Genomic DNA, 15,467 nt, shown 5'->3' on the forward strand with positions numbered 1-15,467 from the left:
GCCGCGGCTGCGGCCTGAGCATAGTAGCAGCCTAGCCTGTCTTAAATAATGAAATCATTAATTTGAAATCGGCACGTCGGAGCACGCGTGAGAATGATGAATCGTGCTCACATGCCTCAGTCAGACAAGAGGCCTGATTGTGCTTAATGTAAGAACTGTGTTCTGTTGTTGGGGCCGATTTGGACTGACCGAGACTCACCCTCAGTCCAAATCGGCCCCAACAACAGAACCGGCCCCCCTGACACAAAACCGGCCCCCACCCCATCCAGCCGACCGGGGGATTGCCCGGTGCCCGGAATGACCAGTCCGGCCCTGATAAGAATGTTTGATAGTATTTACTATGTTTATTACACTGTAAATACTTGATTTTGTCTGGAAAATTTGGAAAAATTATTTGAATTGTAAAGAACGGAGAAAGAAGAAGATCGATTTCAGAAGATTGAAATTATTCCTGGGAAACTGGATTCCTTTTTCAAACATTTTTTGGAATCAAGGAAGACATCTATGTTTTTGGGATTGTTTAATTTTTGCAGAAGAAAGAAGATGGATCGTTATATCGATTTAATTTGGATTTAAAGATGTTTTGGATTTGGAGAAGATATCTTATTTTTGGAATGCTTTTGGAAAATCAATCTTTTTCTAAAGGTCTCATTTATGAAATGGAGAATCATTTTTTTGGAATGGTTATTTTTTGGGACTATAACTTCGAAAAGAAGAATTAGCGAATGAGTTTTTATTTCATGGTTTTTAATTTGGAAAAAAAAACATAGATTTGGATTGGATTATTAAAGTAAAGAAAAGAAAAAAACTAGACAACTAAGGTAAGGTGACCCTACTTTACTTTTTGGAAAAATGTTTTGAAAAAATTGCAATTTAAATTTTTGTTTATATAATTTAGGGCAAAACAGGAAAGTAATGGTGTAGGTAGAGTTAGTCATGTAGTATGTGAGCAACATTATCCAGGTAGTCTGAAGCCACACAACGAAAATTTTTGTTATGCACCCAATAGTTTTAAGACATTTCTTTTGATCTTTTAGAAATGCGTGGGTTTAGACTACCTGTTAATGCTTGTGCCATTCTCATTTCTTGGAAACTTTGAGGAAGGAGCAAAGTTTCCAAAAAATGATAAAAGTTGGGGTGAGGTTTTCCAATTGTGTGGTTGAAGGAGTTGTTCCATCCCTCTATGGCATTGTTTGTCTTTGCTCCTCCTTCAAAGCAGCTCGTGTAGTAGTTCCACCACTCCACATGGAAACGTGGCTTCCTCCTGCGACCCGACCTGCTTAGATGCCCAATCCATGTGTCTTCAAAATAATTTAGTCAGGGTGCCAATTTTTCGTCGTTTGATGCGTAAAAGTCTAATTCTGTAATTGCAGTGTAGTACTCGTCTACACTATCAGGAGGAACAAAGCAAAGTGCAGTTAGTTTTTTTAATTCGAATTGCAGTTTGCTATCTGATACGTAATCCACAACTAGGGATGTTTTTTGTATCCTACGCCAAAATGCCAAGGAGTTGTGCCATCCCTCTATGGCATTGTTTGTCTTTGCTCCTCCTTCAAAGCAGCTCGTTTAGCAGTTCCACCACTCCACATGGAAACGTGGCTTCCTCCTGCGACCCGACCTGCTTAGATGCCCAATCCATGTGTCTTCAAAATAATTTAGTCAGGGTGCCAATTTTTCGTCGTTTGATGTGTAGAAGTCTAATTCTGTAATTGCAGTGTAGCACTCGTCTACACTATCAGGAGGAACAAAGCAAAGTGCAGTTAGTTTTATTAATTCGAATTGCAGTTTGCTATCTGATACGTAATCCACAACTAGGGATGTTTTTTGTATCCTTCGCCAAAATGCCTGGGAAAAATGGAAAAAACATCCCTGAATTTGGGTATCCGTGTACGTTTTAGTAATAACATGTATCATTGCGAATTCAAAATCAATTATTATTTTCCTAGGACTTCTGTTTGAGGTTTTTGATTTTATCACTATCAAAAGTTCAGTGTAAGTTGTGGATTGTTTATCAGGTAGCAAACTGTAAACTAAGGGGACTACTGTATTGTTCATTTTTGCATGAATAGTGTATATTTGGGTGAAAGGATGGGGCGTGCTTTTAAAAGTCCCATCCATCATCTAAATATCACTCTTCTCTAACTTGGCTAGATTATGAGGTGTGCTAAAGATAATTATCGGTTTTTGAGGGTTTTGGTTGTCATGCAGGATGAAAAGTTTGTTAGATAAAGAAACAGAGTTCAGGAGGAATTAGAATATCAGAGTATGTTTGAGGTGTAATTTGTTGTGGGTTACTTGCCTGTTTTTTTTCGTTAAATTATTCACCTCAGATTAGGTATGATAGGCATACTGCTAGCAACATGACTAGGGACATGCTGTGCAACCTCCCTAAAAATAAAACCAGAGGAGTGGCAGAGTGGTTATGTTCAGATGCTTTCACAACTGTCACCCAGATTAACGGCTGTGCCTTTGCAATGGGTTGAGTAATATAGCACGCACCTCCAATGTCCCCTTGGTTCTATAATTCTCTCCTTGCAATAAATGTACCCTGCATGTTTCAACAGTCGGTTTCCTTTGCTTGATGCTATATATTCGGCTGTCTTATCCGTGAACATTATCTGAAATGATAAGAATAGTATGAAAAAAAGATTAGTATTATTATGGTTTGATTTTTCAAATTAGTTTGTTTTACACACCCCATGACTATCCAAAACTTACCCTGCTTTTACACCCCCCTGGAGTTAGAAAAGTAATATTTAACCCCAAGACTATTCAACACTTACTCTAAATTGGTGCAGAGTAGGAATATCGACGGAGAAATATCGTGTTACATAAATATCTCTGCAGAAATATCGAGTGGAAGAAATATCGACAACAAAAATATAGTTTGACCAGATTATCGACTGATAGGTAAGTAATATCGATAACAATAATATAGTTGTAATAAATATTGTTTACAAAAATATAGTTTACAAAAATATCGATTTATTAATAATGTTATGTATTTTAGTGTTTTTGAAGAGAATTAATTGTCATTTTATTATATGTTTTGGAATTGTATTAATTATTAATGTATTTTAAGTTGAATTTTGTGTTATTAGTTCCGTAGCGGGTTGTGGGTTCATAGGGGAATAGGGTGGGAAGTAATTTAATTATATAAAATTAATTTATTATTAATGTGTTAATTTATTATTAATTGTTTAATAATTAGTTGTTAATTCATTTTAATTAGTCAATTATTAATTAATAATGTTAACTGATTAATTATTTTTAGGTGTGTGTTGTGGAGTATATATGTGTAAATGGTGTGAAGGGTGGTGAGTAATTAATTATTTATTGATTAATTATTAAATACTTTTTAAATTAATTACCATTAATTAATTAGTAATTATTAATTGTAAATGTGTAATTAATTATAGGTTTGTGTTGTGGTGTTTATAAGTCTATATGATGTGAAACCTGGTAATTAATAAATAAATAAATTAATTAATTAATTAATTAATTAAAAAAATTAATTTTAATTAATTAATTAGTAAATAATAAATGTAATTGTGTAATTAATGTTAGGTGTGTGTGGTGGATATTATAGTGTAAATTAATGTGTAAATAATTATATTTTATTATCTTTGTTAAAAAATAATAATATTTAAATGTAATTATTAATTATGTTTATATTTGAAATTAAATTTACTAAAAATGTTGCTAGTTTTTTTTTATTGTTTTGGGTTCCAGCGCTTTCCCTACTATTGTACTCTCTGGAGTGGGAATAGTATTTTTCACCCTTACGCTATCCAACGCTTTTCCTACTGTTGCACTCTCTGGAGTGGGAATTGTAATTTTAACCCCTACGCTATCCAACGCTTTCCCTACTGTTGCACCCTCTGGAGTGGGAATACTAATTTTTACCCCTACGCTATCCAGCGCTTTCTCTACTGTTGCACTCACTGGAGTGGGAATAGTAATTTTTACCCCTATGCTATCCAACGCTTTCCCTACTGTAGCACCCTCTGGAGTGGGAATACAAATTTTTACCCCTACGCTATCCAGCGCTTTCCCTACTGTTGCACTCACTGGAGTGAGAATAGTAATTTTTCCCCCTACGCTATCCAACGCTTTCCCTACTGTAGCACCCTTTGGAGTGGGAATAGTAATTTTTACCTCTACGCTATCCAGCGCTTTCCTTACTGTTGCACCCTTTGGAGTGGGAATAGTAATTTTTACCCCTACGCTATCCAGCGCTTTCCCTACTGTTGCACTCACTGGAGTGGGAATAGTAATTTTTACCCCTATGCAATCCAACGCTTTCCCTACTGTTGCACTCTCTGGAGTGGGAATAGTAATTTTTACCCCTACGTTATCCAACGCTTTCCCTACTGTTGCACCCTTTGGAGTGGGAATAGTAATTTTTCCCCCTACGCTATCCGACGCTTTCCCTACTGTTGCACCCTATGGAGTGGGAATAGTAATTTTTACCTCTACGCTATCCAGCGCTTTCGTTACTGTTGCACCCTTTGGAGTGGGAATAGTAATTTTTACCCCTACGCTATCCAGCGCTTTCCCTACTGTTGCACTCACTGGAGTGGGAATAGTAATTTTTACCCCTACGCTATCCAACGCTTTCCCTACTGTTGCACTCTCTGGAGTGGGAATAGTACTTTTTACCCCTACATTATCCAACGCTTTCCCTACTGTAGCACCCTTTGGAGTGGGAATAGTAATTCTTACCCCTACGCTATCCATTGCTTTCCCTACTGTTGCAACCTCTGGAGTGGGAATAGTAATTTTTACCCCTACGCTATCCAGCGCTTTCGTTACTGTTGCACCCTTTGGAGTGGGAATAGTAATTTTTACCCCTACGCTATCCAGCGCTTTCCCTACTGTTGCACTCACTGGAGTGGGAATAGTAATTTTTACCCCTACGCTATCCAACGCTTTCCCTACTGTTGCACTCTCTGGAGTGGGAATAGTACTTTTTACCCCTACATTATCCAACGCTTTCCCTACTGTAGCACCCTTTGGAGTGGGAATAGTAATTTTTACCCCTACGCTATCCAACGCTTTCCCTACTGTTGCAACCTCTGGAGTGGGAATAGTAATTTTTACCCCTACGCTATCCAATGCTTTCCCTACTGTTGCACTCACTGGAGTGGGAATAGTAATATTTACCCCTTCGCTATCAAATGTTTTAACTACTAATGTTTTTATTTTGTTATTAAATGTACGTATTATTAATATTTAATACTTTAATGTGTTAATTACATATAGAATATTTTATTTTCTTCAAAATGTTTTATATATGTGTTTATTTTATTTTTATATAATTATTAAAGTTAATAAATTAAATAAAGATAATAATAAAATGTATTTAAGAAAATATATGTATATGTACACATTTATTGTGTTTATATTAATTAAATTAAGTTTATTTGTTATAAATAGTTAAAATATAAATGTAATTTAATGTATTTGGTTAATAATATTAATATTATATAATTATTTAATTTAAGTTATATTATTTTTAAAAGTCGATATTTATTACAACGATATTTTTTACAACTATATTTTTGAGTCGATATTATTGTACTTACCTGTTTAAGTATAGGGAGTCGATATTTTTGTAATCGATATTTGTACAACTATATTTTTGTAAACTATATTTTTGTTGTCGATATTTAAACAGGGAACCCTCTAAATTTACACCCCCCTGGAGATAGAATAGTAATTTTAACCCCCTAGAATATCCAACACTGTCCCTAATTTTACACCCCCTCCTGGAGATAGAATAGTAATTAATACTCCTGCACTATCCAACACTTACCCTGATTTTACCCCCCCCCCGGAGTAAGAATAGTAGTTTTTTAGCCCCTAGACTATCCAACACTTACTCTAATTTTACACCCCCCTGGAGTTAGAATAGTCATTTTAACCCCCTAGATTATCCAACACTGAGTGAGTGAGTGAGTGAAATATTTATAAAGCGCTCTTATGACGTGGCGTCTTGGCGCTATACCACAGGAAGGAAGTCAGAGGAGATTAAGGCTTTGTGAAAAACCAAGTTTTTAGTCCTTTCCTAAATTTGACTATGCTGCTTTCCCGGCGTAATGCGATGGGCAGGCTGTTCCATAACTTAGCAGCTCGGAAGGAAAGCGACTTACCGCCCCATCCGGCTTTCTTTATTTTGGGCAGTTGGACTAGCCCTTGATTGCAGGATCTGAGCGTGCGCATAGGTAAGTAGCGCGGAAAAAGTTTGGTAAGCTCCTCTGAAGTGGCATCATGGAACGATTTGTGCACAAGGCACAGGGCCTTAAACTGAATTCTACTTCTCACAGGGAGCCAATGGAGTTCCCGTATGACCTTGGAAGTAGGGTGTCTTTTTGGGAGGTTAAGTAGGACTCTAGCTGCTGTGTTTTGAATAGACTGGAGCCTGGCTAGTTGTTTTTCCCCCGCACCTATATATAGGGCGTTGCAATAGTCTACTCTGGCCATTCCTAATGCTCCCACCACTGTCTTTCTGAGAGAGAGCGGAATGAAAGGCAGGATCTTCCGAAGCACCTTTAAAGTATAAAAACAGGCCGAGGTTACCTGACTAATTTATGCCGTGCAGGAAAGCTCTTTGTCGAGCATGAATCCCAGGTTCCTAACTTTTTCGTCTGGAACGGGGCAAGTGCCGGCATGCGGCGGCCACCATAACTCATTCCATATTGATGGTTTTTGTCCGAACTCGATCACTTCTGTCTTTTCGGTGTTTAACTTTAAGAAATGATCGTTCATCCACCTTTTAACATCCTGGAGGCAACACCTAAAGCTCGCTGCTGTGGCTTCCGCTGACTGGGAGAGCGACACTACAATTTGAGTGTCGTCGGCGTAAGACACAAGATGTAGACCATAGGATTTTATTAGGGTTGCGAGGGGAGTGACATACAAATTAAATAAAGTGGGTGGCAGGGCAGACCCCTGGGGGACTCCACATGGGAGTTGGAATTTATCTGACTTGAGGCCGCCCCAGTGGATTAGTTGAACCCGAGACTCCAGGAAGGATTCCAGCAGGGCTAATGCTTTGTTAGAGAGGCCAAGTACCTTCAATCTATTCAGCAGAACCCGATGGTTAACGGTATCAAATGCCGCTGTTAGATCTAGAAGGACCAAGGCAGCTCTCCCCCCGTCCATGGTCATGCGGATGTTCTCAGTTGCAATGACTAGGGCGGATTCCATGGAGTGTCGGGCCCTGAAACCATGTTGGGTAGAATCAAGGAGCTGGCCCTGATCAATGAATTTAGTTAGTTCTAGATTCATGGCCTTCTCCAGTATCTTGGCCGGTAGGGGGAGACAGGATATTGGCCGGTAGTTCTTAGGTTCGTTTGGGTCTAATGAGTCCCTAATTTTACACCCCCCTGGAGTAAGAATAGTAATTAATACTCCTACACTATCCATCACTTTCCCTACTTTTACACCCCCCTGGAATTAGAATTAGTTCTTTTTTGTCTCTAGACTATCCAACACTTACTCTACTTTTACACTCCCCTGAAGTTAGAATAGTCATTTTAACCCCATAGACTATCCAACACTTAACCTTCTTTTAAACCCCCCTTGGAGTAAGACTAGTAATTTAAACCCCCTAGACTATCCAACACTTACCCTACTATTATACCCCACTGGAGTAAGAATAGTACATTTTAACCCCTACACTACCCAACACTTACCCTACGTTTGCATTTTATATGATAAGAAATATTTCTTGCCATAAAATGTAATAGTATTTCTTACCTTTTTTTGAATGCTTGTTGGTTCCTTGTGATGTATTTGGTTGATCTTCTTGTTGATTTGTTGATCTTTCAATTGGTTTGGCTGTAACAATATTTAAAAGATATTGCTACAATTTATTGCGTTTATTTACGATGTTACTCTATGAGGAGAAAAAAGTGGTTAATTTATTTCTTTCTTATTTTTTTGATATCTATTTACCTTTAGTATTTTTTTGGGATGTATAGTCGATGGTGTCTTTTTCTTTAGAAGATGGTCTTCAGCTGGTTGTTTTTCTTTTTTTCTTGAGCTGATATTTATTTGTAGTTCTCTGTAGTAGGTTAAATGTAAAATAGAGGGTTTATTTTCAGAATATTAATTCTCTATTTATAGGATTTAAAAAATGATGATTAGTTCATGGATAAAATACATTACATTTTTTTTCTATGCAATTTTGAAAGGAAAATGTTTTTCAACTATTGTTTTCACAACAGATAGATTATAGTTCAGAATAAGTTGCAAAATTGATCATGATAATTTTACAAATTTTTAAAAAATTGCTACATTATTCCTATTAGTTATTGAGTTTTAAATCACATTATTTACCTTTTAAAAAGATGTTGTTTTATTACTTTGTGTTCTTTCTTCAATCGATCTTAGATTGATTAGGTCCAAATTAATTTTAGTTTGCTGTAATTACGACAACGTGATATGCTTTTATTTTTGCATTGTTCATTTCTTTTTGATAACACCCTTTTATAAACAAAAACCACAACAGTTAGAAAGAGGGTCCAAGGGATATATAGTTTAAAGACCCACACCTGATTTTATCCCCAGCTCCTACTTAATGTACAACACACCAAACACAGGGGGTCTACCAGCTAAATTCTAGAGCTGCACTGTCGCGACCGAGTCCGCAGGATCTCAGAAAGTATGTATCACATAGAGACAGCGTATTTCTAAAAAAAGTAGGAAAGAAGGGTGAACACTACATGCATAGAAGAGACCGGTACATCATAGGTTATTCGCATATGGCTGACCAGTCCAAAACAATTAGTATAGGGTTTCCATCAAATAGACTCAATGATCAGTCCTATCATTTGGCCAAACCCTGGTGCATATAGCGCTGGTCCCCTGATCATTGGGACAAACAACACCGCACCTTATTGCTATTTTAGAATTTGGTCCACCAAGATAAACAAACCGTCCATGATGACTGATCTTTTGATGGTAAGGTAAACAAGTGCAACAGGAAAAATAGTGACTTAAAATAGGATGGAATGTCCTCCTTCTAACAACTTTATTCTACGGACAAGACACGCCTCCTAATTAAAAAACCAGAACAGTGCAAAAAAGACAGTAACAAATATCTAGTATAATATGTAGAAGACCATAAACTTCAAAGCCGCCTGTTCAGGAAAGATACTGCCTGCAATTCAATTTTGCACGCCAAAAGCAGTCACCCACCGTTCCAAATCAAAGGGATTCCCTTTGGAGAATATTTGAGAGCGAGACACAACTGCAGTAAAGACGATGAATTTGAAAGATGCAGAAGTAATATGGAACAGCGATTCATCAATAGAGGTTATGACAAGAACACTTTGAAACAAGCAGCAAAAAAGATCTACAAAACCAAAAGAGAAGACACACTGAAAACAAATCCACGGTCTTCTAAAGAAGACGGTACATTGCGAATGTTAGTGGATTACAATGGGCTCAATACTACTCTGAGGAAAAGCATGAACAAGCATTGGCAAATACTCAAGACAGACAACATTCTGGCAGCAAATATTCCAAAACGACCAATGATCAATTTCAGGAGAGGTAGGACTCTACGATCAAGACTGAGCCCGTCTTTACCAAGAGATCCCAAAGTCAACGTATGGCTCAATGAACGATCAGTGGGTTTTCACAAGTGTGGATTCTGCAGTATGTGCCAGTGGGCTCAACATAAAACCAAAAAATTCACTGGTCCCGATAATGTGACACATACCATCAAAGCACACATTAATTGTACTTCTAAATTCTTCGTCTATATAATCACCTGCAAATGTCAAAAACAATATGTTGGAAGCACAATAAGGCCTTTAAAGGACAGAATCATGGAACACGTCGGAGCTGTGAAACAAGGAGATCCGAAATATCCAGTAGCTATCCATGCAACCATGTGCCCAGCCCAAGGGGCACACAAACAAATCTCATTTTTCGGAATAGATCATGTCGAATTACACCCGAGAGGAGGTAACAGAGAACTTCAACTTCGTAGAACTGAGGCACTATGGATAATGCGTCTAGACTCGGTGAAATACGGGTTGAACTGTGACTCTGAGATGCAATTTTTCTTAGGATAATTGTGTTCACGTGAACGGATATCTGTAGACAGTACCCTGGTCACACATACACAAAAATAGGGGGTTCATAACAATGCCTGGTTGTGTAGGGTTTTATGAATTTCGTACTGTAAGTAAACGTGACAAATCCTAGGTCTGTTTTGCATACAAATATTTTGGTTGTACTGATAAGAAGATGATCTAAGAACATGACCTCAGTATCATTAAATTAATTGTCTATATGTATCGGGGCCTGTCACGTACGCTTCCCACACAATCTTTGTTTTCACAACTGTTTCCTTCCAGTCCCTGTTTTAAGATCAAAACACGGGCTTTCAGACTTGTAACATTTCCATTCGACCACCTTGTTGGTGCCCTGTACGGTCCTAATTATAATTATCACTTCTATCAGCAACTTTGTTGGACTTTCATCCGAGATATTGTAACGATGCGCCGTCTTAATGGGCAATTTGAACACCTTTACGAATGTAATTTCAGAAATTTTCCTTTAATTTGTCTTTTTAAGTACAAGCAGAGTCTAGTTACTTACGTGGGGATTTTCTATCCTGCCGCGTTCCACCTTGCCACTTGGCTGATCACTATGGGCTCACCGCAAACACTGTGCTTTTTCCGTTTGAGGCTTTAACTCACTTCCGGACATGACTAACTTTTCACACCGGAAATAAGCGTAACAGGCTAGTTGTCTGTGCGCCGTCCCGCGCACTTTTTGACTATTTAGGTGCCGCTGTTTTACTTCCGGGTGTTTTCCAGACCCGGGATAAGCGGCAAACACTCGTGTGAGCAAGATGGAACTATAGTAGAGGTACGCTGGATTCACTGGTGTAGCGGAATCCCGCCTGATCATTAATTCCTGTCCAAATATTCGGTAATTTTTCAAATTTGCTAACCTCGGCCTATTTTTTAACGCGGTTTCTTTAACTTTATTAGGGCAGTGCCGGCTACTTTCGCCCATTGTGGCTTTATCGTGGAATACTCGAAAACGGCCATGTAAGTGCTCCTTTTTTCTCCGTGGGTGTGTTAGGTCGAATGGTCCTGATAAATATGGCTTTTGCTTAATTGGTCTTTCATTTAATATCGTACTATTTCTTTGCAGTACCTTGTGATTCACGACGGATTCGATAACAGTTAGAAACATTATTTATTATTACTGGTATGTTACCTCTCTCTTCTCTAATTATTTGCTTTCGATGCCTCAGAATAACTTTTGTGATGCAGCAAGTGACCAAGCTCGAGTCAATTTAAAACGGAATAACCGTTTTCTTACAGTTTTGTACTGCCCTTGCTGTTCCTGGCGCTTAGAATTCATTGTGATTCTCTAAACAATTGACTACGTAAGTGTGAGTGTTTGTATTATTTATTTCGGGTGAACAAGCAGACTTGGCCTAATGAGACAAAAACTTTCAGTCCATACTGGTCCCTGGCACTTAATGCATACCTGGGTGAACCAGGATTCAATACACCGTGGATATATCGATTTGTTTCAACTGCACCAGTCCAAAACCCATACATGACCACTTTGTAGACTTTGTCGCAATTTCACAATTTGTCGGTTGGAATTACCTACCTATCTACAGCACTCCCTTTTATATTCCTTGATGGCTTAGATGTCTCCAATTCTGTATAGCCCCCTATTATTCTCTTACATCAATCCACGAGAAAGAATTTGGCACATTGTTTCTGCCCTATGATTCTCACCACCCTGAAATGATCTAAGGTCTAAAGAGCATGGGCTTATTATTTTCCTTGTATTTTCCCTGGCCAGTAATCAACACTTGATCGGCGCGCCTCATTGGAAGATACCTTGTACCCGGACTGGGTTGGAATTATCACCAGTCGTGGGGTAAGTCCTTTCTTCCGCCTAGAACCAGTACTCTAATATAGTTTGGCAGATTGGAATTTATGGGTCATTGATCTTACGAGTGCTTCTTTATTTCCCATTACCCACAGGGACTACACATTCTTTCCATTTGGAGATAGGTATGTTACAGCGTGCCCTATTCTCTGATGGCACATTGTTCTGCCGATTTGTGTATTTTTATCATCTCTTATTCTATCATTACAATGATACTTCCCCACTCTATCACGTTGTTTTTGCACTTGGAGTGGTCACTTTAATCATGACAGTGTTGTTTAGGATTCCTTCACCAATCTGATGACCATTAGGTTCACACACGGTCTCCACCATTCTTTTTCGCTCTCTTTTCACCTATCGCTCCGTTTTCACTTATGCACCACATTCATTTTCGTCATGGGTGCAGTTCAATTGTGTACGAAACGAGCATTGTGTATGACAAATAATTTATTGAGGGGCGTTTGTCATTATTTGCCCTTTAGCAATTCTATTTTGGATAATTAAAGTAATTTCCATACCCGTTTTTTAATAAAACTAATTTTTAAATTAATTCAATCAAAATGAATAAATGGTAAACAAGATTACATTTGTAGAAACTTTTTTACTTATAGCCTTTGGTATTGATGAGACTACAACATGTGTGCTTACTGTATTATCAGTCACTAGGAATTCTGTTCCCCTCCCACACTCTTTTTCCTTTCCTCACTTCACTTAGAGTCGCTCTTTTTTCCTTTTTCTTTGGTGATGACATGTATAATTGGAGCTTTCTTATGCAATTATTGTTGTGTATGCTCTAAGATAACTCGCAATCAAGAGTGGTGATTAATGCCACCAGTAAAGTTCTGTTTTTTGTTATGTTTGTCTTCCAGCCCTGACGATTTGGAGTGCATTCCACTCCAATGAAACACGTGTCTGCTGGCGCAATAAATAATATTGCTGTACTTACCAACTGTCCCTCGTTGCTGTTGTATAATCAGGATCAAAGAAATTTATTATAATTTGTATCAAGTTTGTGTGTGCTCAGGTTTTTCTCCTCACAAACCGCAGCAACCCCCGCCGACGCTGACCTAGGCGTGCGGGTCATCCCGACCCACGCCTGGTCCAGGACACCGGGCTGGAGGAGGTCAGTCCTCCCAGCCCGGCCAAGCACAAGGAGCGCAGCCCTCACCGCCTCCGCATCAGGCGTTGCCATGATGATTCCTGAGCTCTCAGTCCGTCCGCGAGATGCGTGAGGTTTGGCACCCTCGATCTCGTCCCGTCCGCGAGATGCGTGCGGTTTGGCACCCGTGCTTGTTCCGTCCGTGAGATGCGTGAGGTTTAGCACCTACGCTCACCGTACCGGGGCACCAGTGGCGACACGCCGAATTTAAAGCTAATTAGCACCCCGCCTAACTACAGCCACAATAAACTGAGCTAATCGCCGCACTGAGGCACCAGTTGCGACGTCCACAACCCAATTGACACTCCGCCTACTTGAATCACACTCCGCCTGCACTCTAAACTGACTTCTTCCCTGAGGCACCGGGGACAGGAAGAGGAAGTCCTTCCCCTCCTGTCCCCCTAAATAGCCTCCTAAACCCCTCCCAACCCTAACCTATTCCCCTACCTAATTTCCTGCCTGTCCCTCTCGCGCGAACACCCCGGGGAAAAGACTGGTCTGCCGACCTGCTTTCCCCGGGGGCCGCATTGTGTACGGCTAGGAATCACCAGAGGACTTCCATCCCGCATCAGGATTAGGAGTGTCAGAGTATATCGGCTCGGAGTGCCTGACATTGTTTGGCAGACGATGAGCAGGCGTTTTTTGCCCAGCAAAGTGTAAGAAAAGGAAAGTTGTGCTTCAACTTGTTAGCTGTTGGCACAAAGCGTGCGAAGATTATACACAGGCCTTAGTTGCTGTTTCTTACCTAATGCAGCTAAAAAACCAATTGACATGTTTTAGTCCCGACGGGTTGTAGGAATGAGGATAGCGGTGTTTTGGCGACCGGGTGGCACTGCCGCATTCTGTTACATCCAGCACATGCCTCTCACTTCAGTTCTACAGCATGGATGTTGCAGCTTATTTACACTTACGTCCTCGTGAGAGTCTTGTATTCCATTTTTTTCCCCTTGGTCGTCCGATTATGCAAGCAACACACGTTTCATGTGGCAGCGGGCTGCAGCCATAATTGAGTTTCAAACGCAGGAGAGCATGAATGCCCATTCACATTGTTTCAGTAGCAGAGTAGGTTTAGGTATGTATCCTGTCTCAAGGGTTTTGTGGCCAGGAACCGCAGACTGGTTGGGATCGGGTAGGTTGTGGGATGCCACGGGCAACCAAACTAGTGTTCCTGATGCCTCCAACCCATCCGCATTCAAGGGCTGCCGTGGTTCTCATCGGGTGTGGCAGGTCAGGTATGCCTGTGCACAGTTCATGGAGTGGTAACAGTCTTTTAGGTTTTCCCTCCCATCTTCAGAGACATTACCTAATTTCCCTCCCTGACGGGCTTAGGGGTTTATGGCTGTCGTCTGTGTGGGTGAGCAAACTGGCGCTGGACTGCAGGGGGGCGTATTCCTCACCCCTCCATCGTTCAGTTGCTCATCCTTCCTTGGCAGTTCTTGTTTCGCAGGAGCATGCAGTGAGTGTTGCCAGGGGCTCAAGGTCCACTCTGCACAGGGGACGAGGAGAAGTGTGGCTCAATGGTTAGAGCGGCAGACCCTGATGCAGAGGTCTAGCCCGGGACCAGGGTTCAATTCCTCGCCTCGGCGGGTCTTGGGCTCAAAATTCCACGGACCTGATAATTCTCGCCTCTGTGCCTATTCTAATCATGGGTCCCACTCTGCAACTCTGGGCAATAGCTTGCTTAATCTCCACAACGGCCCCCACAACGCTAAGGATGCCTGGCCTCCACCTTGGGGGTGCCCAGGAGTGGACACCTCACAGGGAAAGCCAGGATGGGTTCCACAGCGGTATTCGTACAAGCGCCTTGAGACCCTTGCGGGTGAGTAGTGCGCTATACAAGTATCAATTTACATTTACATTACATTACATTTACAGATTGTTAGTCGTAGGTTCTCTGCACAAACTGGTCAATAGAACATGGAATGCGCGGGCGCGCTGCTAGCGCTAGTTGGTGCTGGGCAAAGCCTGCTTGAGGGGATGCCCTTGAATGAGTGTTGCGCGTCGTGCTCTGTCCTGCACCGGAGTGGTACAAAAGGGGGTGGTGATGGACGGAGCATCTGAACCAATCAAACACTCACACCCAGTCAACAGATCTGGGTTTAATCCATCACCGTTCTTTAGCCCACTCTGCCACCCCAGTTCAGACATGGCCATATGCAAATCAGTCTGACCCTGTGCCTCATGGGAACAGTCCAGCCCGAACTGCCTAGCCATGCTTTCCCTGGACCGGAAACAAGCTTCCGAGGACCGGTTTCTGGCATTTCAGCCGTCTTCATCCCGGCTTGCTTGAATCCAGTGGCAAAGTGAGCAAGCGAATCACGTCTGAGCATACCCTGCCAACTTATGGCGAACAAAGTGGTACAAA

At 40.6% G+C, this 15,467-nt stretch overlaps 1 long non-coding RNA gene across 1 annotated transcript; it reads right to left on the reverse strand.

The window, feature by feature from the left end:
* Positions 1-790: 790 nt before the first annotated feature.
* Positions 791-8,071, reverse strand: LOC144767702 (uncharacterized). Its single transcript, XR_013598313.1, has 3 exons — positions 7,963-8,071; positions 7,765-7,845; positions 791-2,618 (listed from the first exon to the last, which is right to left on the reverse strand). It is a non-coding gene; the product is annotated as an uncharacterized LOC144767702 (long non-coding RNA).
* Between the last annotated feature and the right edge of the window lie 7,396 nt (positions 8,072-15,467).

Source organism: Lissotriton helveticus, chromosome 7, assembly GCF_964261635.1.
Source record: "Lissotriton helveticus chromosome 7, aLisHel1.1, whole genome shotgun sequence".
NCBI lineage: Eukaryota > Metazoa > Chordata > Amphibia > Caudata > Salamandridae > Lissotriton > Lissotriton helveticus.